The sequence below is a fragment of the Mustela lutreola genome, chromosome 4 (genome assembly GCF_030435805.1).
Source record: "Mustela lutreola isolate mMusLut2 chromosome 4, mMusLut2.pri, whole genome shotgun sequence".
In the NCBI taxonomy this organism is placed as follows: Eukaryota; Metazoa; Chordata; class Mammalia; order Carnivora; family Mustelidae; genus Mustela; species Mustela lutreola.
This window is the reverse complement of record NC_081293.1, coordinates 90,158,946-90,180,822: the sequence shown is the minus strand read 5'-3', so window position 1 is coordinate 90,180,822 and position 21,877 is coordinate 90,158,946. Positions and strand designations below refer to the sequence as shown.

Genomic DNA, 21,877 nt, shown 5'->3' with positions numbered 1-21,877 from the left:
TGATCTGGGACAATGCTAAAGGACACATGGATGTGCCCACTATCCACTCGATGTTCACACACCCAATAACATTCATTGAGACTGTGTGGTCTGGACTGTTGTAGAAACTGTGGTATAATAGGGGAGAAGTAGGCAGTGGCCCCATGGCAAGCACGTGACACCCTGGGGAGGGAGCAAGGAAAATGTAAGGATAATATACAAGATAATCCAGGGTGATGCGAACCAGGCAGGAAAATAAACACAAGAATTATGTTTTACAGACTCTGAGGTGAAGCAAGCACACAGTGAAACAAGTACACCGTTCCAAGGAAGAAAATAGTAACTACAAAGGCCTCAAGGCCATGGTGCCTGCTGAGACTCTTCCTCTCCATTTGGACTGAAGCCTCTACATTGAACTCTGAACTTCATGGTGTTGGATTTCTAGATAATTAACTAAAGCTTGGGTCTTCAGACTCTTGAAATCAGCATATTCAGCTTCAGTGATTTAAAGCAAAACCACAGAGAAAGACAAATACCACTAAATATCACTCATATATGAAATTTAAGAAAAAAAACAGATGGGCGCCTGGGTGGTTCAGTGGGTCAAGCTTCTGCCTTGAGCTCAGGCATGATCCCAGGGTCTTGGGATCAAGGCTGACATTGGGCTCTCAACTCAGCAGGGAGCCTGCTTCCTCCTCTATCTCTGCCTGAGTCTCTGCCTACTTGTAATTTCTCTGTCAAATAATTAAAATCGTTGAAAAAAGAAAAGAAACAAAACAGATAAACATAGAGGAAGATGAAAAAATAGAGAAGGAGGTAAGAGACCTGAACACTAGGTTGCAAGAGACAAAGTGAGTAAGGGGAGAGGTAACTGAGTGATGTGAATTAAGGACAGATGTGATGTAAAAAATACTAGGTGTTATATGCAAATGATGAAATACCAAATTCTATCCTTAAGCTAATAATTCACTATGCATTAACTAAAATGAATTTAAATACAGAATTTTAAAAATAACCTGGAGAGACACCTGAGTGGCTCAATGGATTAAAGAAGCCTCTGCCTTCAACTCAGGTCATGGTCGCAGGGAACCTGCTTCCACCTCTCGCTCTGCCTGCTTCTCTGCCTACTTGTAATCTCTGTCTGTCAAAAAAAAAAAAACCAAAATCTTAAAAAAATAAATAACCTGGAAACCATGAGATGTCCTTTAAGCAGGATGTATTAATTTTGTAACAGGAGGCAGAACAGTATTACCGAGAAGACAACCAAGGTTATACAACACAACACCTCAACACTTTGAAAACTCACAAAAGGAACAAAAACCTAAGGCCAAAAGGAACAAAAAGCATCAAAATTAACTATAATGTAGATAAAATAAATTCAAAAGGAAGAAATTTAAAAAATCATGACACTCTATTAGCAAATCAATTGCTATTTAAACCTACAAATTAAAGACAAAGCAGGTCTCCTTAAATACAAGACGAAAAATATCGGACGAAACTTTAAAGTCTCCACAATATATTGATAATTTCAAATACTCATTATTACCACTTAGGAACTGAAAAACGGAGAAAGTAAACAACTCCGAATTCAAATCCACTAACACAAAAGGAAAGACAAACTATACACTGGTTATAAAACAGGAAAACAAGCATTCAAGATAATGACACACATTACTTGCAACAAAAAAAAAAGACAAACAAAAAATAAAAAATACAGGAAACAAAAGGAAAAAAAGGGACACTAAAAACGAAAATGAAAAAAAGTAAGAGACCCTCCGCCTATATACACACTCCCTAAAAACACAAGATGCAGGGTAGGAAAGGAAACACAATAGGAATCAAAACCACTCCCATTAGGTGCTCCTGTTCCTCCAACAGAACAGGGTGAAAAAAATATTTGGGAGCCCACCAGAACCACCAGGCATCTAAGGTCATTCCACCCTGAACATCCAAGATTTCAGAAACTAAGCACAGGCGGGCCTGGTTAGTACTTGGATGGGAGACCGCCTGGGAATACCGGTGCTGTAGGCTTTTTTTTTCGCCCCCAAACGCTTGTCTTTGGCCTTCCTCTTTTCTCTCCCACTTGGGCCCCCCTGCCTCTGCCTTGGCCGCCACCGCTGGGCGCCCTGGCCAACGCGGAGGCCTCCCAACAGTCCCTGAACGCCTCAGCCCCTGAGCCCGGTCCCCTCACGCCCCTGACCCCCTGACCCCTGGCCACCCCAGACGCAGCATCGCGGGCCCCTGGCCCCAAAAAGGGCGGCCCGCTGCACGGGCGGCCGGCCACAAGCCAGCGTTTCCGCCTGCACGACACGAGGCCCACCCGCGCCTCAGCCGGCCTTGGGGGGCTGCTGGCAGGGCGGGGCAGTCTTGGAAGGGGGCTTTGGGGCCAGAGGCAGGGAAAGGGGGACCGGGGTGAGGACCACGGCCATGGACGCGGGGAGGGGCGTGGGGGCCGCCGGGCTGTGGGATGAGGGCGGGGAGGCAGGGGGGGGGGGGGCTGGCCCGAGGGTGTGGGGGGCAGGAGGCAGGAGCAGGCCTCGACCCCGGGCCTGGGCCACCTCTCCGCGGGCCTGTGCTCCCGAGGCCCTGGGCCCTGGATCCCCTAGCGAGGCCCTCGGGCTGCCCCCAGCCCCCAGGCCCACCGGCAGCCGACCAACCCCCACACCCATCCCGGCGCCCCCGCGACCTGGGCCCCCCCACCCCCCGCCCCTTCTCTCCACGGGGCCTGGGCTCCGCTCCGGCCGGAAGGGCATTCATTCCCTTCCCTCTCCCCGACCAGCTCCCCTTGGCCCCTTGGGCCCCGCGCCCGGGCTCAGGTGCCCGGGACGCGAGATGGCCGACCGCCCTGGGCTTCCGGAGCCGTGGGCACCCGGCTCCACGCTGCGTCTCCCAGGCACAGCGAAGGCAACCGCGAGGCTGTCTCGCTCAGCAAGACCGGGGGCGCCCCACACCGGGCCAAGAGAGGCCCCGGCCCCCCGCCTCACCCCTCACCAGAGGACTAGTCCAGAGGAAGAAACCCTGGCAGGCCCCCAGGCCAGACGGGGTGCTGGGCAGGAATGGGAGCGGAACGGGACTGCAGACACCAAAGCCCGGCCCAAGCAAGCCGGCCCTCCCTCCCGGGGCAGGTGGCAGGCCACCGCAGCCTCCTGGGTGTGTGGTGTCTTGTCCGAGTGTGTGTGCGTGTGTGTGTGTGTTTGTGTGTGTGTTTCTGTGCGCGTGAGTGGGTGTGTGAGCGTTGCGTGCACCCGTGTCTCCGACCGGGTCCCTGTGCGCATGCGGGTCAGGGTCACCGCGTCTGGCCTGGGGGCTGGGGTTGGGGGTGGAGGGTCTGAGGGGGGTCTGCGGGTTAGAGAGTCTGTCTCTGGGGCTCTGCGTTCTTGCCGTCTGTGCAGAGGTCCCTCCGTCTGTGTCTGTCCCTGTGTCTCCCTGGGTATCCGTGTGTCCGTGTAGGTGAGCCGGCCTGTCTGTGTCTCTCGGTCAGGGCCTGGTGCGGGTGGGTGGTCAGGGGAAGCGCGGTGGAGGTAGGGCCACGGGGCGGGGCTGCCGCTTCTGGGCTGGTGTGTGGCGTCGCCCGTCGCCCGTGTGGCCTCGTGGCCTCGGGTGGGCTGGGAGCGAGGTGGGGTGGAGAGGAGGGGAGAGCCGAGCCGAGCCGAGCCCAGCTGAGCAGAGCTGTCTGGAGGAGAGCAGAAGAGAGCAGAGGAGAGGAGAGGAGGGAAGGCCAGGTGGCCGGCTGGGCCTGGCCTAGGGCGCTGGGTGGGCGCTGGTGGTGTGGGGGTGGCGGGGGCGGAGCACACCGAGCGCGGGGCGGGGGCGGGGGGTGTGGGGGGAGTGGTGGTGGGGGCCGAGGACGCACCCCGGTTGCGGCCTCCCCGTTGCGGCCTGGGGAGGCACGCGGTGGCGGCGCGGCTGGGGAGCCCCGGGATGGGAGAGTGCCCGGACAGACTTTGGCGTGGGCCCCCACCCCCCCCCCCCCGGGCGGGCTGGCGGGCGGGTGGGCGGGGAGGCGGGCGCCAGGCCCAGGGCAGGCTGAGTGGGGAGCCCTGGCTAACGCCGGGGCCCGGGAAGCGCGCAGCAGGCTCTTGGGGCGGCCAGCTGAAGCGGCAGGCGTCTACGGCCATACCACCCTGAACGCGCCCGATCTCGTCTGATCTCGGAAGCTAAGCAGGGTCGGGCCTGGTTAGTACTTGGATGGGAGACCGCCTGGGAATACCGGGTGCTGTAGGCTTTTTTTTTTCCGCCCCCAAACGCTTGTCTTTGGCCTTCCTCTTTTCTCTCCCACTTGGGCCCCCCTGCCTCTGCCTTGGCCGCCACCGCTGGGCGCCCTGGCCAACGCGGCGGCCTCCCAACAGTCCCTGAACGCCTCAGCCCCTGAGCCCGGTCCCCTCACGCCCCTGACCCCCTGACCCCTGGCCACCCCAGACCCAGCATCGCGGGCCCCTGGCCCCAAAAAGGGCGGCCCGCTGCACGGGCGGCCGGCCACAAGCCAGCGTTTCCGCCTGCACGACACGAGGCCCACCCGCGCCTCAGCCGGCCTTGGGGGGCTGCTGGCAGGGCGGGGCAGTCTTGGAAGGGGGCTTTGGGGCCAGAGGCAGGGAAAGGGGGACCGGGGTGAGGACCACGGCCATGGACGCGGGGAGGGGCGTGGGGGCCGCCGGGCTGTGGGAGGAGGGCGGGGAGGCGGGGGGGGCGGGGGGGGGGGGCTGGCCCGAGGGTGTGGGGGGCAGGAGGCAGGAGCAGGCCTCGACCCCGGGCCTGGGCCACCTCTCCGCGGGCCTGTGCTCCCGAGGCCCTGGGCCCTGGATCCCCTAGCGAGGCCCTCGGGCTGCCCCCAGCCCCCAGGCCCACCGGCAGCCGAACAACCCCCACACCCCTCCCGGCGCCCCCGCGACCTGGGCCCCCCCACCCCCCCGCCCCTTCTCTCCACGGGGCCTGGGCTCCGCTCCGGCCGGAAGGGCATTCATTCCCTTCCCTCTCCCCGACCAGCTCCCCTTGGCCCCTTGGGCCCCGCTCCCGGGCTCAGGTGACCGGGACGCGAGATGGCCGACCGCCCTGGGCTTCCGGAGCCGTGGGCACCCGGCTCCACACTGCGTCTCCCAGGCACAGCGAAGGCAACCGCGAGGCTGTCTCGCTCAGCAAGACCGGGGGCGCCCCACACCGGGCCAAGAGAGGCCCCGGCCCCCCGCCTCACCCCTCACCAGAGGACTAGTCCAGAGGAAGAAACCCTGGCAGGCCCCCAGGCCAGACGGGGTGCTGGGCAGGAATGGGAGCGGAACGGGACTGCAGACACCAAAGCCCGGCCCAAGCAAGCCGGCCCTCCCTCCCGGGGCAGGTGGCAGGCCACCGCAGCCTCCTGGGTGTGTGGTGTCTTGTCCGAGTGTGTGTGCGTGTGTGTGTGTGTTTGTGTGTGTGTTTCTGTGCGCGTGAGTGGGTGTGTGAGCGTTGCGTGCACCCGTGTCTCCGACCGGGTCCCTGTGCGCATGCGGGTCAGGGTCACCGCGTCTGGCCTGGGGGCTGGGGTTGGGGGTGGAGGGTCTGAGGGGGGTCTGCGGGTTAGAGAGTCTGTCTCTGGGGCTCTGCGTTCTTGCCGTCTGTGCAGAGGTCCCTCCGTCTGTGTCTGTCCCTGTGTCTCCCTGGGTATCCGTGTGTCCGTGTAGGTGAGCCGGCCTGTCTGTGTCTCTCGGTCAGGGCCTGGTGCGGGTGGGTGGTCAGGGGAAGCGCGGTGGAGGTAGGGCCACGGGGCGGGGCTGCCGCTTCTGGGCTGGTGTGTGGCGTCGCCCGTCGCCCGTGTGTCCTCGTGGCCTCGGGTGGGCTGGGAGCGAGGTGGGGTGGAGAGGAGGGGAGAGCCGAGCCGAGCCGAGCCCAGCTGAGCAGAGCTGTCTGGAGGAGAGCAGAAGAGAGCAGAGGAGAGGAGAGGAGGGAAGGCCAGGTGGCCGGCTGGGCCTGGCCTAGGGCGCAGGGTGGGCGCTGGTGGTGTGGGGGTGGCGGGGGCGGAGCACACCGAGCGCGGGGCGGGGGCGGGGGCGGGGGCGGGGGCGGGGGGGGGGGGAGTGGTGGTGGGGGCCGAGGACGCACCCCGGTTGCGGCCTGGGGAGGCACGCGGTGGCGGCGCGGCTGGGGAGCCCCGGGATGGGAGAGAGCCCGGACAGACTTTGGCGTGGGCCCCCACCCCCCCACCCCCCCCCCCGGGCGGGCTGGCGGGCGGGTGGGCGGGGAGGCGGGCGCCAGGCCCAGGGCAGGCTGAGTGGGGAGCCCTGGCTAACGCCGGGGCCCGGGAAGCGCGCAGCAGGCTCTTGGGGCGGCCAGCTGAAGGGGCAGGCGTCTACGGCCATACCACCCTGAACGCGCCCGATCTCGTCTGATCTCGGAAGCTAAGCAGGGTCGGGCCTGGTTAGTACTTGGATGGGAGACCGCCTGGGAATACCGGGTGCTGTAGGCTTTTTTTTTCGCCCCCAAACGCTTGTCTTTGGCCTTCCTCTTTTCTCTCCCACTTGGGCCCCCCTGCCTCTGCCTTGGCCGCCACCGCTGGACGCCCTGGCCAACGCGGCGGCCTCCCAACAGTCCCTGAACGCCTCAGCCCCTGAGCCCGGTCCCCTCACGCCCCTGACCCCCTGACCCCTGGCCACCCCAGACCCAGCATCGCGGGCCCCTGGCCCCAAAAAGGGCGGCCCGCTGCACGGGCGGCCGGCCACAAGCCAGCGTTTCCGCCTGCACGACACGAGGCCCACCCGCGCCTCAGCCGGCCTTGGGGGGCTGCTGGCAGGGCGGGGCAGTCTTGGAAGGGGGCTTTGGGGCCAGAGGCAGGGAAAGGGGGACCGGGGTGAGGACCACGGCCATGGACGCGGGGAGGGGCGTGGGGGCCGCCGGGCTGTGGGAGGAGGGCGGGGAGGCGGGGGGGGCGGGGGGGGGGGCTGGCCCGAGGGTGTGGGGGGCAGGAGGCAGGAGCAGGCCTCGACCCCGGGCCTGGGCCACCTCTCCGCGGGCCTGTGCTCCCGAGGCCCTGGGCCCTGGATCCCCTAGCGAGGCCCTCGGGCTGCCCCCAGCCCCCAGGCCCACCGGCAGCCGACCAACCCCCACACCCCTCCCGGCGCCCCCGCGACCTGGGCCCCCCCACCCCCCGCCCCTTCTCTCCACGGGGCCTGGGCTCCGCTCCGGCCGGAAGGGCATTCATTCCCTTCCCTCTCCCCGACCAGCTCCCCTTGGCCCCTTGGGCCCCGCGCCCGGGCTCAGGTGCCCGGGACGCGAGATGGCCGACCGCCCTGGGCTTCCGGAGCCGTGGGCACCCGGCTCCACGCTGCGTCTCCCAGGCACAGCGAAGGCAACCGCGAGGCTGTCTCGCTCAGCAAGACCGGGGGCGCCCCACACCGGGCCAAGAGAGGCCCCGGCCCCCCGCCTCACCCCTCACCAGAGGACTAGTCCAGAGGAAGAAACCCTGGCAGGCCCCCAGGCCAGACGGGGTGCTGGGCAGGAATGGGAGCGGAACGGGACTGCAGACACCAAAGCCCGGCCCAAGCAAGCCGGCCCTCCCTCCCGGGGCAGGTGGCAGGCCACCGCAGCCTCCTGGGTGTGTGGTGTCTTGTCCGAGTGTGTGTGCGTGTGTGTGTGTGTTTGTGTGTGTGTTTCTGTGCGCGTGAGTGGGTGTGTGAGCGTTGCGTGCACCCGTGTCTCCGACCGGGTCCCTGTGCGCATGCGGGTCAGGGTCACCGCGTCTGGCCTTGGGGCTGGGGTTGGGGGTGGAGGGTCTGAGGGGGGTCTGCGGGTTAGAGAGTCTGTCTCTGGGGCTCTGCGTTCTTGCCGTCTGTGCAGAGGTCCCTCCGTCTGTGTCTGTCCCTGTGTCTCCCTGGGTATCCGTGTGTCCGTGTAGGTGAGCCGGCCTGTCTGTGTCTCTCGGTCAGGGCCTGGTGCGGGTGGGTGGTCAGGGGAAGCGCGGTGGAGGTAGGGCCACGGGGCGGGGCTGCCGCTTCTGGGCTGGTGTGTGGCGTCGCCCATCGCCCGTGTGTCCTCGTGGCCTCGGGTGGGCTGGGAGCGAGGTGGGGTGGAGAGGAGGGGAGAGCCGAGCCGAGCCGAGCCCGGCTGAGCAGAGCTGTCTGGAGGAGAGCAGAAGAGAGCAGAGGAGAGGAGAGGAGGGAAGGCCAGGTGGCCGGCTGGGCCTGGCCTAGGGCGCTGGGTGGGCGCTGGTGGTGTGGGGGTGGCGGGGGCGGAGCACACCGAGCGCGGGGCGGGGGCGGGGGGTGTGGGGGGAGTGGTGGTGGGGGCCGAGGACGCACCCCGGTTGCAGCCTGGGGAGGCACGCGGTGGCGGCGCGGCTGGGGAGCCCCGGGATGGGAGAGTGCCGGGACAGACTTTGGCGTGGGCCCCCACCCCCCCCACCCCCCCACCCCCCCACCCCCCGGGCGGGCTGGCGGGCGGGTGGGCGGGGAGGCGGGCGCCAGGCCCAGGGCAGGCTGAGTGGGGAGCCCTGGCTAACGCCGGGGCCCGGGAAGCGCGCAGCAGGCTCTTGGGGCGACCAGCTGAAGGGGCAGGCGTCTACGGCCATACCACCCTGAACGCGCCCGATCTCGTCTGATCTCGGAAGCTAAGCAGGGTCGGGCCTGGTTAGTACTTGGATGGGAGACCGCCTGGGAATACCGGGTGCTGTAGGCTTTTTTTTTTCGCCCCCAAACGCTTGTCTTTGGCCTTCCTCTTTTCTCTCCCACTTGGGCCCCCCTGCCTCTGCCTTGGCCGCCACCGCTGGGCGCCCTGGCCAACGCGGCGGCCTCCCAACAGTCCCTGAACGCCTCAGCCCCTGAGCGCGGTCCCCTCACGCCCCTGACCCCCTGACCCCTGGCCACCCCAGACCCAGCATCGCGGGCCCCTGGCCCCAAAAAGGGCGGCCCGCTGCACGGGCGGCCGGCCACAAGCCAGCGTTTCCGCCTGCACGACACGAGGCCCACCCGCGCCTCAGCCGGCCTTGGGGGGCTGCTGGCAGGGCGGGGCAGTCTTGGAAGGGGGCTTTGGGGCCAGAGGCAGGGAAAGGGGGACCGGGGTGAGGACCACGGCCATGGACGCGGGGAGGGGCGTGGGGGCCGCCGGGCTGTGGGAGGAGGGCGGGGAGGCGGGGGGGCGGGGGGGGGGGGCTGGCCCGAGGGTGTGGGGGGCAGGAGGCAGGAGCAGGCCTCGACCCCGGGCCTGGGCCACCTCTCCGCGGGCCTGTGCTCCCGAGGCCCTGGGCCCTGGATCCCCTAGCGAGGCCCTCGGGCTGACCCCAGCCCCCAGGCCCACCGGCAGCCGACCAACCCCCACACCCCTCCCGGCGCCCCCGCGACCTGGGCCCCCCCACCCCCCGCCCCTTCTCTCCACGGGGCCTGGGCTCCGCTCCGGCCGGAAGGGCATTCATTCCCTTCCCTCTCCCCGACCAGCTCCCCTTGGCCCCTTGGGCCCCGCGCCCGGGCTCAGGTGCCCGGGACGCGAGATGGCCGACCGCCCTGGGCTTCCGGAGCCGTGGGCACCCGGCTCCACGCTGCGTCTCCCAGGCACAGCGAAGGCAACCGCGAGGCTGTCTCGCTCAGCAAGACCGGGGGCGCCCCACACCGGGCCAAGAGAGGCCCCGGCCCCCCGCCTCACCCCTCACCAGAGGACTAGTCCAGAGGAAGAAACCCTGGCAGGCCCCCAGGCCAGACGGGGTGCTGGGCAGGAATGGGAGCGGAACGGGACTGCAGACACCAAAGCCCGGCCCAAGCAAGCCGGCCCTCCCTCCCGGGGCAGGTGGCAGGCCACCGCAGCCTCCTGGGTGTGTGGTGTCTTGTCCGAGTGTGTGTGCGTGTGTGTGTGTGTTTGTGTGTGTGTTTCTGTGCGCGTGAGTGGGTGTGTGAGCGTTGCGTGCACCCGTGTCTCCGACCGGGTCCCTGTGCGCATGCGGGTCAGGGTCACCGCGTCTGGCCTGGGGGCTGGGGTTGAGGGTGGAGGGTCTGAGGGGGGTCTGCGGGTTAGAGAGTCTGTCTCTGGGGCTCTGCGTTCTTGCCGTCTGTGCAGAGGTCCCTCCGTCTGTGTCTGTCCCTGTGTCTCCCTGGGTATCCGTGTGTCCGTGTAGGTGAGCCGGCCTGTCTGTGTCTCTCGGTCAGGGCCTGGTGCGGGTGGGTGGTCAGGGGAAGCGCGGTGGAGGTAGGGCCACGGGGCGGGGCTGCCGCTTCTGGGCTGGTGTGTGGCGTCGCCCGTCGCCCGTGTGTCCTCGTGGCCTCGGGTGGGCTGGGAGCGAGGTGGGGTGGAGAGGAGGGGAGAGCCGAGCCGAGCCGAGCCCAGCTGAGCAGAGCTGTCTGGAGGAGAGCAGAAGAGAGCAGAGGAGAGGAGAGGAGGGAAGGCCAGGTGGCCGGCTGGGCCTGGCCTAGGGCGCTGGGTGGGCGCTGGTGGTGTGGGGGTGGCGGGGGCGGAGCACACCGAGCGCGGGGCGGGGGTTGGGGGTGTGGGGGGAGTGGTGGTGGGGGCCGAGGACGCACCCCGGTTGCGGCCTCCCCGTTGCGGCCTGGGGAGGCACGCGGTGGCGGCGCGGCTGGGGAGCCCCGGGATGGGAGAGTGCCCGGACAGACTTTGGCGTGGGCCCCCACCCCCCCCCCCCCCCCCCGGGCGGGCTGGCAGGCGGGTGGGCGGGGAGGCGGGCGCCAGGCCCAGGGCAGGCTGAGTGGGGAGCCCTGGCTAACGCCGGGGCCCGGGAAGCGCGCAGCAGGCTCTTGGGGCGGCCAGCTGAAGCGGCAGGCGTCTACGGCCATACCACCCTGAACGCGCCCGATCTCGTCTGATCTCGGAAGCTAAGCAGGGTCGGGCCTGGTTAGTACTTGGATGGGAGACCGCCTGGGAATACCGGGTGCTGTAGGCTTTTTTTTTTCGCCCCCAAACGCTTGTCTTTGGCCTTCCTCTTTTCTCTCCCACTTGGGCCCCCCTGCCTCTGCCTTGGCCGCCACCGCTGGGCGCCCTGGCCAACGCGGCGGCCTCCCAACAGTCCCTGAACGCCTCAGCCCCTGAGCCCGGTCCCCTCACGCCCCTGACCCCCTGACCCCTGGCCACCCCAGACCCAGCATCGCGGGCCCCTGGCCCCAAAAAGGGCGGGCCCGCTGCACGGGCGGCCGGCCACAAGCCAGCGTTTCCGCCTGCACGACACGAGGGCCACCCGCGCCTCAGCCGGCCTTGGGGGCTGCTGGCAGGGCGGGGCAGTCTTGGAAGGGGGGCTTTGGGGCCAGAGGCAGGGAAAGGGGGACCGGGGTGAGGACCACGGCCATGGACGCGGGGAGGGGCGTGGGGGCCGCCGGCTGTGGGAGGAGGGCGGGGAGGCGGGGGGGCGGGGGGGGGGGCTGGCCCGAGGGTGTGCGGGGGCAGGAGGCAGGAGCAGGCCTCGACCCCGGGCCTGGGCCACCTCTCCGCGGGCCTGTGCTCCCGAGGCCCTGGGCCCTGGATCCCCTAGCGAGGCCCTCGGGCTGCCCCCAGCCCCCAGGCCACCGGCAGTCGACCAACCCCCACACCCCTCCCGGCGCCCCCGCGACCTGGGCCCCCCCACCCCCCGCCCCTTCTCTCCACGGGGCCTGGGCTCCGCTCCGGCCGGAAGGGCATTCATTCCCTTCCCTCTCCCCGACCAGCTCCCCTTGGCCCCTTGGGCCCCGCGCCCGGGGCTCAGGTGCCCGGGACGCGAGATGGGCCGACCGCCCTGGGCTTCCGGAGCCGTGGGCACCCGGCTCCACGCTGCGTCTCCCAGGCACAGCGAAGGCAACCGCGAGGCTGTCTCGCTCAGCAAGACCGGGGGCGCCCCACACCGGGCCAAGAGAGGCCCCGGCCCCCCGCCTCACCCCTCACCAGAGGACTAGTCCAGAGGAAGAAACCCTGGCAGGCCCCCAGGCCAGACGGGGTGCTGGGCAGGAATGGGAGCGGAACGGGACTGCAGACACCAAAGCCCGGCCCAAGCAAGCCGGCCCTCCCTCCCGGGGCAGGTGGCAGGCCACCGCAGCCTCCTGGGTGTGTGGTGTCTTGTCCGAGTGTGTGTGCGTGTGTGTGTGTGTTTGTGTGTGTGTTTCTGTGCGCGTGAGTGGGTGTGTGAGCGTTGCGTGCACCCGTGTCTCCGACCGGGTCCCTGTGCGCATGCGGGTCAGGGTCACCGCGTCTGGCCTGGGGGCTGGGGTTGGGGGTGGAGGGTCTGAGGGGGGTCTGCGGGTTAGAGAGTCTGTCTCTGGGGCTCTGCGTTCTTGCCGTCTGTGCAGAGGTCCCTCCGTCTGTGTCTGTCCCTGTGTCTCCCTGGGTATCCGTGTGTCCGTGTAGGTGAGCCGGCCTGTCTGTGTCTCTCGGTCAGGGCCTGGTGCGGGTGGGTGGTCAGGGGAAGCGCGGTGGAGGTAGGGCCACGGGGCGGGGCTGCCGCTTCTGGGCTGGTGTGTGGCGTCGCCCAACGCCCGTGTGTCCTCGTGGCCTCGGGTGGGCTGGGAGCGAGGTGGGGTGGAGAGGAGGGGAGAGCCGAGCCGAGCCGAGCCCGGCTGAGCAGAGCTGTCTGGAGGAGAGCAGAAGAGAGCAGAGGAGAGGAGAGGAGGGAAGGCCAGGTGGCCGGCTGGGCCTGGCCTAGGGCGCTGGGTGGGCGCTGGTGGTGTGGGGGTGGCGGGGGCGGAGCACACCGAGCGCGGGGCGGGGGCGGGGGGTGTGGGGGGAGTGGTGGTGGGGGCCGAGGACGCACCCCGGTTGCGGCCTGGGGAGGCACGCGGTGGCGGCGCGGCTGGGGAGCCCCGGGATGGGAGAGTGCCCGGACAGACTTTGGCGTGGGCCCCCACCCCCCCCCCCCCCGGGCGGGCTGGCGGGCGGGTGGGCGGGGAGGCGGGCGCCAGGCCCAGGGCAGGCTGAGTGGGGAGCCCTGGCTAACGCCGGGGCCCGGGAAGCGCGCAGCAGGCTCTTGGGGCGGCCAGCTGAAGCGGCAGGCGTCTACGGCCATACCACCCTGAACGCGCCCGATCTCGTCTGATCTCGGAAGCTAAGCAGGGTCGGGCCTGGTTAGTACTTGGATGGGAGACCGCCTGGGAATACCGGGTGCTGTAGGCTTTTTTTTTTCCGCCCCCAAACGCTTGTCTTTGGCCTTCCTCTTTTCTCTCCCACTTGGGCCCCCCTGCCTCTGCCTTGGCCGCCACCGCTGGGCGCCCTGGCCAACGCGGCGGCCTCCCAACAGTCCCTGAACGCCTCAGCCCCTGAGCCCGGTCCCCTCACGCCCCTGACCCCCTGACCCCTGGCCACCCCAGACCCAGCATCGCGGGCCCCTGGCCCCAAAAAGGGCGGCCCGCTGCACGGGCGGCCGGCCACAAGCCAGCGTTTCCGCCTGCACGACACGAGGCCCACCCGCGCCTCAGCCGGCCTTGGGGGGCTGCTGGCAGGGCGGGGCAGTCTTGGAAGGGGGCTTTGGGGCCAGAGGCAGGGAAAGGGGGACCGGGGTGAGGACCACGGCCATGGACGCGGGGAGGGGCGTGGGGGCCGCCGGGCTGTGGGAGGAGGGCGGGGAGGCGGGGGGGGGCGGGGGGGGGGGCTGGCCCGAGGGTGTGGGGGGCAGGAGGCAGGAGCAGGCCTCGACCCCGGGCCTGGGCCACCTCTCCGCGGGCCTGTGCTCCCGAGGCCCTGGGCCCTGGATCCCCTAGCGAGGCCCTCGGGCTGCCCCCAGCCCCCAGGCCCACCGGCAGCCGAACAACCCCCACACCCCTCCCGGCGCCCCCGCGACCTGGGCCCCCCCACCCCCCCGCCCCTTCTCTCCACGGGGCCTGGGCTCCGCTCCGGCCGGAAGGGCATTCATTCCCTTCCCTCTCCCCGACCAGCTCCCCTTGGCCCCTTGGGCCCCGCTCCCGGGCTCAGGTGACCGGGACGCGAGATGGCCGACCGCCCTGGGCTTCCGGAGCCGTGGGCACCCGGCTCCACACTGCGTCTCCCAGGCACAGCGAAGGCAACCGCGAGGCTGTCTCGCTCAGCAAGACCGGGGGCGCCCCACACCGGGCCAAGAGAGGCCCCGGCCCCCCGCCTCACCCCTCACCAGAGGACTAGTCCAGAGGAAGAAACCCTGGCAGGCCCCCAGGCCAGACGGGGTGCTGGGCAGGAATGGGAGCGGAACGGGACTGCAGACACCAAAGCCCGGCCCAAGCAAGCCGGCCCTCCCTCCCGGGGCAGGTGGCAGGCCACCGCAGCCTCCTGGGTGTGTGGTGTCTTGTCCGAGTGTGTGTGCGTGTGTGTGTGTGTTTGTGTGTGTGTTTCTGTGCGCGTGAGTGGGTGTGTGAGCGTTGCGTGCACCCGTGTCTCCGACCGGGTCCCTGTGCGCATGCGGGTCAGGGTCACCGCGTCTGGCCTGGGGGCTGGGGTTGGGGGTGGAGGGTCTGAGGGGGGTCTGCGGGTTAGAGAGTCTGTCTCTGGGGCTCTGCGTTCTTGCCGTCTGTGCAGAGGTCCCTCCGTCTGTGTCTGTCCCTGTGTCTCCCTGGGTATCCGTGTGTCCGTGTAGGTGAGCCGGCCTGTCTGTGTCTCTCGGTCAGGGCCTGGTGCGGGTGGGTGGTCAGGGGAAGCGCGGTGGAGGTAGGGCCACGGGGCGGGGCTGCCGCTTCTGGGCTGGTGTGTGGCGTCGCCCGTCGCCCGTGTGTCCTCGTGGCCTCGGGTGGGCTGGGAGCGAGGTGGGGTGGAGAGGAGGGGAGAGCCGAGCCGAGCCGAGCCCAGCTGAGCAGAGCTGTCTGGAGGAGAGCAGAAGAGAGCAGAGGAGAGGAGAGGAGGGAAGGCCAGGTGGCCGGCTGGGCCTGGCCTAGGGCGCAGGGTGGGCGCTGGTGGTGTGGGGGTGGCGGGGGCGGAGCACACCGAGCGCGGGGCGGGGGCGGGGGCGGGGGCGGGGGCGGGGGGGGGGGGAGTGGTGGTGGGGGCCGAGGACGCACCCCGGTTGCGGCCTGGGGAGGCACGCGGTGGCGGCGCGGCTGGGGAGCCCCGGGATGGGAGAGAGCCCGGACAGACTTTGGCGTGGGCCCCCACCCCCCCACCCCCCCCCCCGGGCGGGCTGGCGGGCGGGTGGGCGGGGAGGCGGGCGCCAGGCCCAGGGCAGGCTGAGTGGGGAGCCCTGGCTAACGCCGGGGCCCGGGAAGCGCGCAGCAGGCTCTTGGGGCGGCCAGCTGAAGGGGCAGGCGTCTACGGCCATACCACCCTGAACGCGCCCGATCTCGTCTGATCTCGGAAGCTAAGCAGGGTCGGGCCTGGTTAGTACTTGGATGGGAGACCGCCTGGGAATACCGGGTGCTGTAGGCTTTTTTTTTCGCCCCCAAACGCTTGTCTTTGGCCTTCCTCTTTTCTCTCCCACTTGGGCCCCCCTGCCTCTGCCTTGGCCGCCACCGCTGGACGCCCTGGCCAACGCGGCGGCCTCCCAACAGTCCCTGAACGCCTCAGCCCCTGAGCGCGGTCCCCTCACGCCCCTGACCCCCTGACCCCTGGCCACCCCAGACCCAGCATCGCGGGCCCCTGGCCCCAAAAAGGGCGGCCCGCTGCACGGGCGGCCGGCCACAAGCCAGCGTTTCCGCCTGCACGACACGAGGCCCACCCGCGCCTCAGCCGGCCTTGGGGGGCTGCTGGCAGGGCGGGGCAGTCTTGGAAGGGGGCTTTGGGGCCAGAGGCAGGGAAAGGGGGACCGGGGTGAGGACCACGGCCATGGACGCGGGGAGGGGCGTGGGGGCCGCCGGGCTGTGGGAGGAGGGCGGGGAGGCGGGGGGGGCGGGGGGGGGGCTGGCCCGAGGGTGTGGGGGGCAGGAGGCAGGAGCAGGCCTCGACCCCGGGCCTGGGCCACCTCTCCGCGGGCCTGTGCTCCCGAGGCCCTGGGCCCTGGATCCCCTAGCGAGGCCCTCGGGCTGCCCCCAGCCCCCAGGCCCACCGGCAGCCGACCAACCCCCACACCCCTCCCGGCGCCCCCGCGACCTGGGCCCCCCCACCCCCCGCCCCTTCTCTCCACGGGGCCTGGGCTCCGCTCCGGCCGGAAGGGCATTCATTCCCTTCCCTCTCCCCGACCAGCTCCCCTTGGCCCCTTGGGCCCCGCGCCCGGGCTCAGGTGCCCGGGACGCGAGATGGCCGACCGCCCTGGGCTTCCGGAGCCGTGGGCACCCGGCTCCACGCTGCGTCTCCCAGGCACAGCGAAGGCAACCGCGAGGCTGTCTCGCTCAGCAAGACCGGGGGCGCCCCACACCGGGCCAAGAGAGGCCCCGGCCCCCCGCCTCACCCCTCACCAGAGGACTAGTCCAGAGGAAGAAACCCTGGCAGGCCCCCAGGCCAGACGGGGTGCTGGGCAGGAATGGGAGCGGAACGGGACTGCAGACACCAAAGCCCGGCCCAAGCAAGCCGGCCCTCCCTCCCGGGGCAGGTGGCAGGCCACCGCAGCCTCCTGGGTGTGTGGTGTCTTGTCCGAGTGTGTGTGCGTGTGTGTGTGTGTTTGTGTGTGTGTTTCTGTGCGCGTGAGTGGGTGTGTGAGCGTTGCGTGCACCCGTGTCTCCGACCGGGTCCCTGTGCGCATGCGGGTCAGGGTCACCGCGTCTGGCCTTGGGGCTGGGGTTGGGGGTGGAGGGTCTGAGGGGGGTCTGCGGGTTAGAGAGTCTGTCTCTGGGGCTCTGCGTTCTTGCCGTCTGTGCAGAGGTCCCTCCGTCTGTGTCTGTCCCTGTGTCTCCCTGGGTATCCGTGTGTCCGTGTAGGTGAGCCGGCCTGTCTGTGTCTCTCGGTCAGGGCCTGGTGCGGGTGGGTGGTCAGGGGAAGCGCGGTGGAGGTAGGGCCACGGGGCGGGGCTGCCGCTTCTGGGCTGGTGTGTGGCGTCGCCCATCGCCCGTGTGTCCTCGTGGCCTCGGGTGGGCTGGGAGCGAGGTGGGGTGGAGAGGAGGGGAGAGCCGAGCCGAGCCGAGCCCGGCTGAGCAGAGCTGTCTGGAGGAGAGCAGAAGAGAGCAGAGGAGAGGAGAGGAGGGAAGGCCAGGTGGCCGGCTGGGCCTGGCCTAGGGCGCTGGGTGGGCGCTGGTGGTGTGGGGGTGGCGGGGGCGGAGCACACCGAGCGCGGGGCGGGGGCGGGGGGTGTGGGGGGAGTGGTGGTGGGGGCCGAGGACGCACCCCGGTTGCAGCCTGGGGAGGCACGCGGTGGCGGCGCGGCTGGGGAGCCCCGGGATGGGAGAGTGCCGGGACAGACTTTGGCGTGGGCCCCCACCCCCCCACCCCCCCACCCCCCCACCCCCCGGGCGGGCTGGCGGGCGGGTGGGCGGGGAGGCGGGCGCCAGGCCCAGGGCAGGCTGAGTGGGGAGCCCTGGCTAACGCCGGGGCCCGGGAAGCGCGCAGCAGGCTCTTGGGGCGACCAGCTGAAGGGGCAGGCGTCTACGGCCATACCACCCTGAACGCGCCCGATCTCGTCTGATCTCGGAAGCTAAGCAGGGTCGGGCCTGGTTAGTACTTGGATGGGAGACCGCCTGGGAATACCGGGTGCTGTAGGCTTTTTTTTTTCGCCCCCAAACGCTTGTCTTTGGCCTTCCTCTTTTCTCTCCCACTTGGGCCCCCCTGCCTCTGCCTTGGCCGCCACCGCTGGGCGCCCTGGCCAACGCGGCGGCCTCCCAACAGTCCCTGAACGCCTCAGCCCCTGAGCGCGGTCCCCTCACGCCCCTGACCCCCTGACCCCTGGCCACCCCAGACCCAGCATCGCGGGCCCCTGGCCCCAAAAAGGGCGGCCCGCTGCACGGGCGGCCGGCCACAAGCCAGCGTTTCCGCCTGCACGACACGAGGCCCACCCGCGCCTCAGCCGGCCTTGGGGGGCTGCTGGCAGGGCGGGGCAGTCTTGGAAGGGGGCTTTGGGGCCAGAGGCAGGGAAAGGGGGACCGGGGTGAGGACCACGGCCATGGACGCGGGGAGGGGCGTGGGGGCCGCCGGGCTGTGGGAGGAGGGCGGGGAGGCGGGGGGGCGGGGGGGGGGGCTGGCCCGAGGGTGTGGGGGGCAGGAGGCAGGAGCAGGCCTCGACCCCGGGCCTGGGCCACCTCTCCGCGGGCCTGTGCTCCCGAGGCCCTGGGCCCTGGATCCCCTAGCGAGGCCCTCGGGCTGACCCCAGCCCCCAGGCCCACCGGCAGCCGACCAACCCCCACACCCCTCCCGGCGCCCCCGCGACCTGGGCCCCCCCACCCCCCGCCCCTTCTCTCCACGGGGCCTGGGCTCCGCTCCGGCCGGAAGGGCATTCATTCCCTTCCCTCTCCCCGACCAGCTCCCCTTGGCCCCTTGGGCCCCGCGCCCGGGCTCAGGTGCCCGGGACGCGAGATGGCCGACCGCCCTGGGCTTCCGGAGCCGTGGGCACCCGGCTCCACGCTGCGTCTCCCAGGCACAGCGAAGGCAACCGCGAGGCTGTCTCGCTCAGCAAGACCGGGGGCGCCCCACACCGGGCCAAGAGAGGCCCCGGCCCCCCGCCTCACCCCTCACCAGAGGACTAGTCCAGAGGAAGAAACCCTGGCAGGCCCCCAGGCCAGACGGGGTGCTGGGCAGGAATGGGAGCGGAACGGGACTGCAGACACCAAAGCCCGGCCCAAGCAAGCCGGCCCTCCCTCCCGGGGCAGGTGGCAGGCCACCGCAGCCTCCTGGGTGTGTGGTGTCTTGTCCGAGTGTGTGTGCGTGTGTGTGTGTGTTTGTGTGTGTGTTTCTGTGCGCGTGAGTGGGTGTGTGAGCGTTGCGTGCACCCGTGTCTCCGACCGGGTCCCTGTGCGCATGCGGGTCAGGGTCACCGCGTCTGGCCTGGGGGCTGGGGTTGAGGGTGGAGGGTCTGAGGGGGGTCTGCGGGTTAGAGAGTCTGTCTCTGGGGCTCTGCGTTCTTGCCGTCTGTGCAGAGGTCCCTCCGTCTGTGTCTGTCCCTGTGTCTCCCTGGGTATCCGTGTGTCCGTGTAGGTGAGCCGGCCTGTCTGTGTCTCTCGGTCAGGGCCTGGTGCGGGTGGGTGGTCAGGGGAAGCGCGGTGGAGGTAGGGCCACGGGGCGGGGCTGCCGCTTCTGGGCTGGTGTGTGGCGTCGCCCGTCGCCCGTGTGTCCTCGTGGCCTCGGGTGGGCTGGGAGCGAGGTGGGGTGGAGAGGAGGGGAGAGCCGAGCCGAGCCGAGCCCAGCTGAGCAGAGCTGTCTGGAGGAGAGCAGAAGAGAGCAGAGGAGAGGAGAGGAGGGAAGGCCAGGTGGCCGGCTGGGCCTGGCCTAGGGCGCTGGGTGGGCGCTGGTGGTGTGGGGGTGGCGGGGGCGGAGCACACCGAGCGCGGGGCGGGGGTTGGGGGTGTGGGGGGAGTGGTGGTGGGGGCCGAGGACGCACCCCGGTTGCGGCCTCCCCGTTGCGGCCTGGGGAGGCACGCGGTGGCGGCGCGGCTGGGGAGCCCCGGGATGGGAGAGTGCCCGGACAGACTTTGGCGTGGGCCCCCACCCCCCCCCCCCCCCCCCCCGGGCGGGCTGGCAGGCGGGTGGGCGGGGAGGCGGGCGCCAGGCCCAGGGCAGGCTGAGTGGGGAGCCCTGGCTAACGCCGGGGCCCGGGAAGCGCGCAGCAGGCTCTTGGGGCGGCCAGCTGAAGCGGCAGGCGTCTACGGCCATACCACCCTGAACGCGCCCGATCTCGTCTGATCTCGGAAGCTAAGCAGGGTCGGGCCTGGTTAGTACTTGGATGGGAGACCGCCTGGGAATACCGGGTGCTGTAGGCTTTTTTTTTTCGCCCCCAAACGCTTGTCTTTGGCCTTCCTCTTTTCTCTCCCACTTGGGCCCCCCTGCCTCTGCCTTGGCCGCCACCGCTGGGCGCCCTGGCCAACGCGGCGGCCTCCCAACAGTCCCTGAACGCCTCAGCCCCTGAGCCCGGTCCCCTCACGCCCCTGACCCCCTGACCCCTGGCCACCCCAGACCCAGCATCGCGGGCCCCTGGCCCCAAAAAGGGCGGCCCGCTGCACGGGCGGCCGGCCACAAGCCAGCGTTTCCGCCTGCACGACACGAGGGCCACCCGCGCCTCAGCCGGCCTTGGGGGGCTGCTGGCAGGGCGGGGCAGTCTTGGAAGGGGGCTTTGGGGCCAGAGGCAGGGAAAGGGGGACCGGGGTGAGGACCACGGCCATGGACGCGGGGAGGGGCGTGGGGGCCGCCGGGCTGTGGGAGGAGGGCGGGGAGGCGGGGGGGCGGGGGGGGGGGGCTGGCCCGAGGGTGTGCGGGGCAGGAGGCAGGAGCAGGCCTCGACCCCGGGCCTGGGCCACCTCTCCGCGGGCCTGTGCTCCCGAGGCCCTGGGCCCTGGATCCCCTAGCGAGGCCCTCGGGCTGCCCCCAGCCCCCAGGCCCACCGGCAGTCGACCAACCCCCACACCCCTCCCGGCGCCCCCGCGACCTGGGCCCCCCCACCCCCCGCCCCTTCTCTCCACGGGGCCTGGGCTCCGCTCCGGCCGGAAGGGCATTCATTCCCTTCCCTCTCCCCGACCAGCTCCCCTTGGCCCCTTGGGCCCCGCGCCCGGGCTCAGGTGCCCGGGACGCGAGATGGCCGACCGCCCTGGGCTTCCGGAGCCGTGGGCACCCGGCTCCACGCTGCGTCTCCCAGGCACAGCGAAGGCAACCGCGAGGCTGTCTCGCTCAGCAAGACCGGGGGCGCCCCACACCGGGCCAAGAGAGGCCCCGGCCCCCCGCCTCACCCCTCACCAGAGGACTAGTCCAGAGGAAGAAACCCTGGCAGGCCCCCAGGCCAGACGGGGTGCTGGGCAGGAATGGGAGCGGAACGGGACTGCAGACACCAAAGCCCGGCCCAAGCAAGCCGGCCCTCCCTCCCGGGGCAGGTGGCAGGCCACCGCAGCCTCCTGGGTGTGTGGTGTCTTGTCCGAGTGTGTGTGCGTGTGTGTGTGTGTTTGTGTGTGTGTTTCTGTGCGCGTGAGTGGGTGTGTGAGCGTTGCGTGCACCCGTGTCTCCGACCGGGTCCCTGTGCGCATGCGGGTCAGGGTCACCGCGTCTGGCCTGGGGGCTGGGGTTGGGGGTGGAGGGTCTGAGGGGGGTCTGCGGGTTAGAGAGTCTGTCTCTGGGGCTCTGCGTTCTTGCCGTCTGTGCAGAGGTCCCTCCGTCTGTGTCTGTCCCTGTGTCTCCCTGGGTATCCGTGTGTCCGTGTAGGTGAGCCGGCCTGTCTGTGTCTCTCGGTCAGGGCCTGGTGCGGGTGGGTGGTCAGGGGAAGCGCGGTGGAGGTAGGGCCACGGGGCGGGGCTGCCGCTTCTGGGCTGGTGTGTGGCGTCGCCCAACGCCCGTGTGTCCTCGTGGCCTCGGGTGGGCTGGGAGCGAGGTGGGGTGGAGAGGAGGGGAGAGCCGAGCCGAGCCGAGCCCGGCTGAGCAGAGCTGTCTGGAGGAGAGCAGAAGAGAGCAGAGGAGAGGAGAGGAGGGAAGGCCAGGTGGCCGGCTGGGCCTGGCCTAGGGCGCTGGGTGGGCGCTGGTGGTGTGGGGGTGGCGGGGGCGGAGCACACCGAGCGCGGGGCGGGGGCGGGGGGTGTGGGGGGAGTGGTGGTGGGGGCCGAGGACGCACCCCGGTTGCGGCCTGGGGAGGCACGCGGTGGCGGCGCGGCTGGGGAGCCCCGGGATGGGAGAGTGCCCGGACAGACTTTGGCGTGGGCCCCCACCACCCCCCCCCCCCCCGGGCGGGCTGGCGCGCGGGTGGGCGGGGAGGCGGGCGCCAGGCCCAGGGCAGGCTGAGTGGGGAGCCCTGGCTAACGCCGGGCCCGGGAAGCGCGCAGCAGGCTCTTGGGGCGGCCAGCTGAAGCAGCAGGCGTCTACGGCCATACCACCCTGAACGCGCCCAATCTCGTCTGATCTCAGAAGCTAAGCAGGGTCGGGCCTGGTTAGTACTTGGATGGGAGACCGCCTGGGAATACCGGGTGCTGTAGGCTTTTTTTTTTCGCCCCCAAACGCTTGTCTTTGGCCTTCCTCTTTTCTCTCCCAC

At 69.6% G+C, this 21,877-nt stretch overlaps 9 non-coding genes across 9 annotated transcripts; all 9 read left to right on the top strand.

The window, feature by feature from the left end:
- Nucleotides 1–4,085: 4,085 nt before the first annotated feature.
- Nucleotides 4,086–4,204, top strand: LOC131831058 (5S ribosomal RNA). The gene has a single exon (XR_009353571.1). It is a non-coding gene; the product is annotated as a 5S ribosomal RNA (ribosomal RNA).
- A 2,092-nt stretch (nucleotides 4,205–6,296) lies between these two features.
- On the top strand, nucleotides 6,297–6,415 carry LOC131831057 (5S ribosomal RNA). The gene has a single exon (XR_009353570.1). It is a non-coding gene; the product is annotated as a 5S ribosomal RNA (ribosomal RNA).
- A 2,085-nt stretch (nucleotides 6,416–8,500) lies between these two features.
- Nucleotides 8,501–8,619, top strand: LOC131831056 (5S ribosomal RNA). Its single transcript, XR_009353569.1, has one exon. It is a non-coding gene; the product is annotated as a 5S ribosomal RNA (ribosomal RNA).
- Nucleotides 8,620–10,706: 2,087 nt separating this feature from the next.
- On the top strand, nucleotides 10,707–10,825 carry LOC131831055 (5S ribosomal RNA). Its single transcript, XR_009353568.1, has one exon. It is a non-coding gene; the product is annotated as a 5S ribosomal RNA (ribosomal RNA).
- Nucleotides 10,826–12,895: 2,070 nt separating this feature from the next.
- Nucleotides 12,896–13,014, top strand: LOC131831052 (5S ribosomal RNA). Its single transcript, XR_009353565.1, has one exon. It is a non-coding gene; the product is annotated as a 5S ribosomal RNA (ribosomal RNA).
- Nucleotides 13,015–15,106: 2,092 nt separating this feature from the next.
- On the top strand, nucleotides 15,107–15,225 carry LOC131831041 (5S ribosomal RNA). The gene has a single exon (XR_009353556.1). It is a non-coding gene; the product is annotated as a 5S ribosomal RNA (ribosomal RNA).
- Nucleotides 15,226–17,308: 2,083 nt separating this feature from the next.
- Nucleotides 17,309–17,427, top strand: LOC131831030 (5S ribosomal RNA). The gene has a single exon (XR_009353545.1). It is a non-coding gene; the product is annotated as a 5S ribosomal RNA (ribosomal RNA).
- A 2,088-nt stretch (nucleotides 17,428–19,515) lies between these two features.
- LOC131831018 (5S ribosomal RNA) lies at nucleotides 19,516–19,634 on the top strand. Its single transcript, XR_009353536.1, has one exon. It is a non-coding gene; the product is annotated as a 5S ribosomal RNA (ribosomal RNA).
- Nucleotides 19,635–21,705: 2,071 nt separating this feature from the next.
- Nucleotides 21,706–21,824, top strand: LOC131830769 (5S ribosomal RNA). Its single transcript, XR_009353360.1, has one exon. It is a non-coding gene; the product is annotated as a 5S ribosomal RNA (ribosomal RNA).
- The last annotated feature ends 53 nt before the right edge of the window (nucleotides 21,825–21,877 follow it).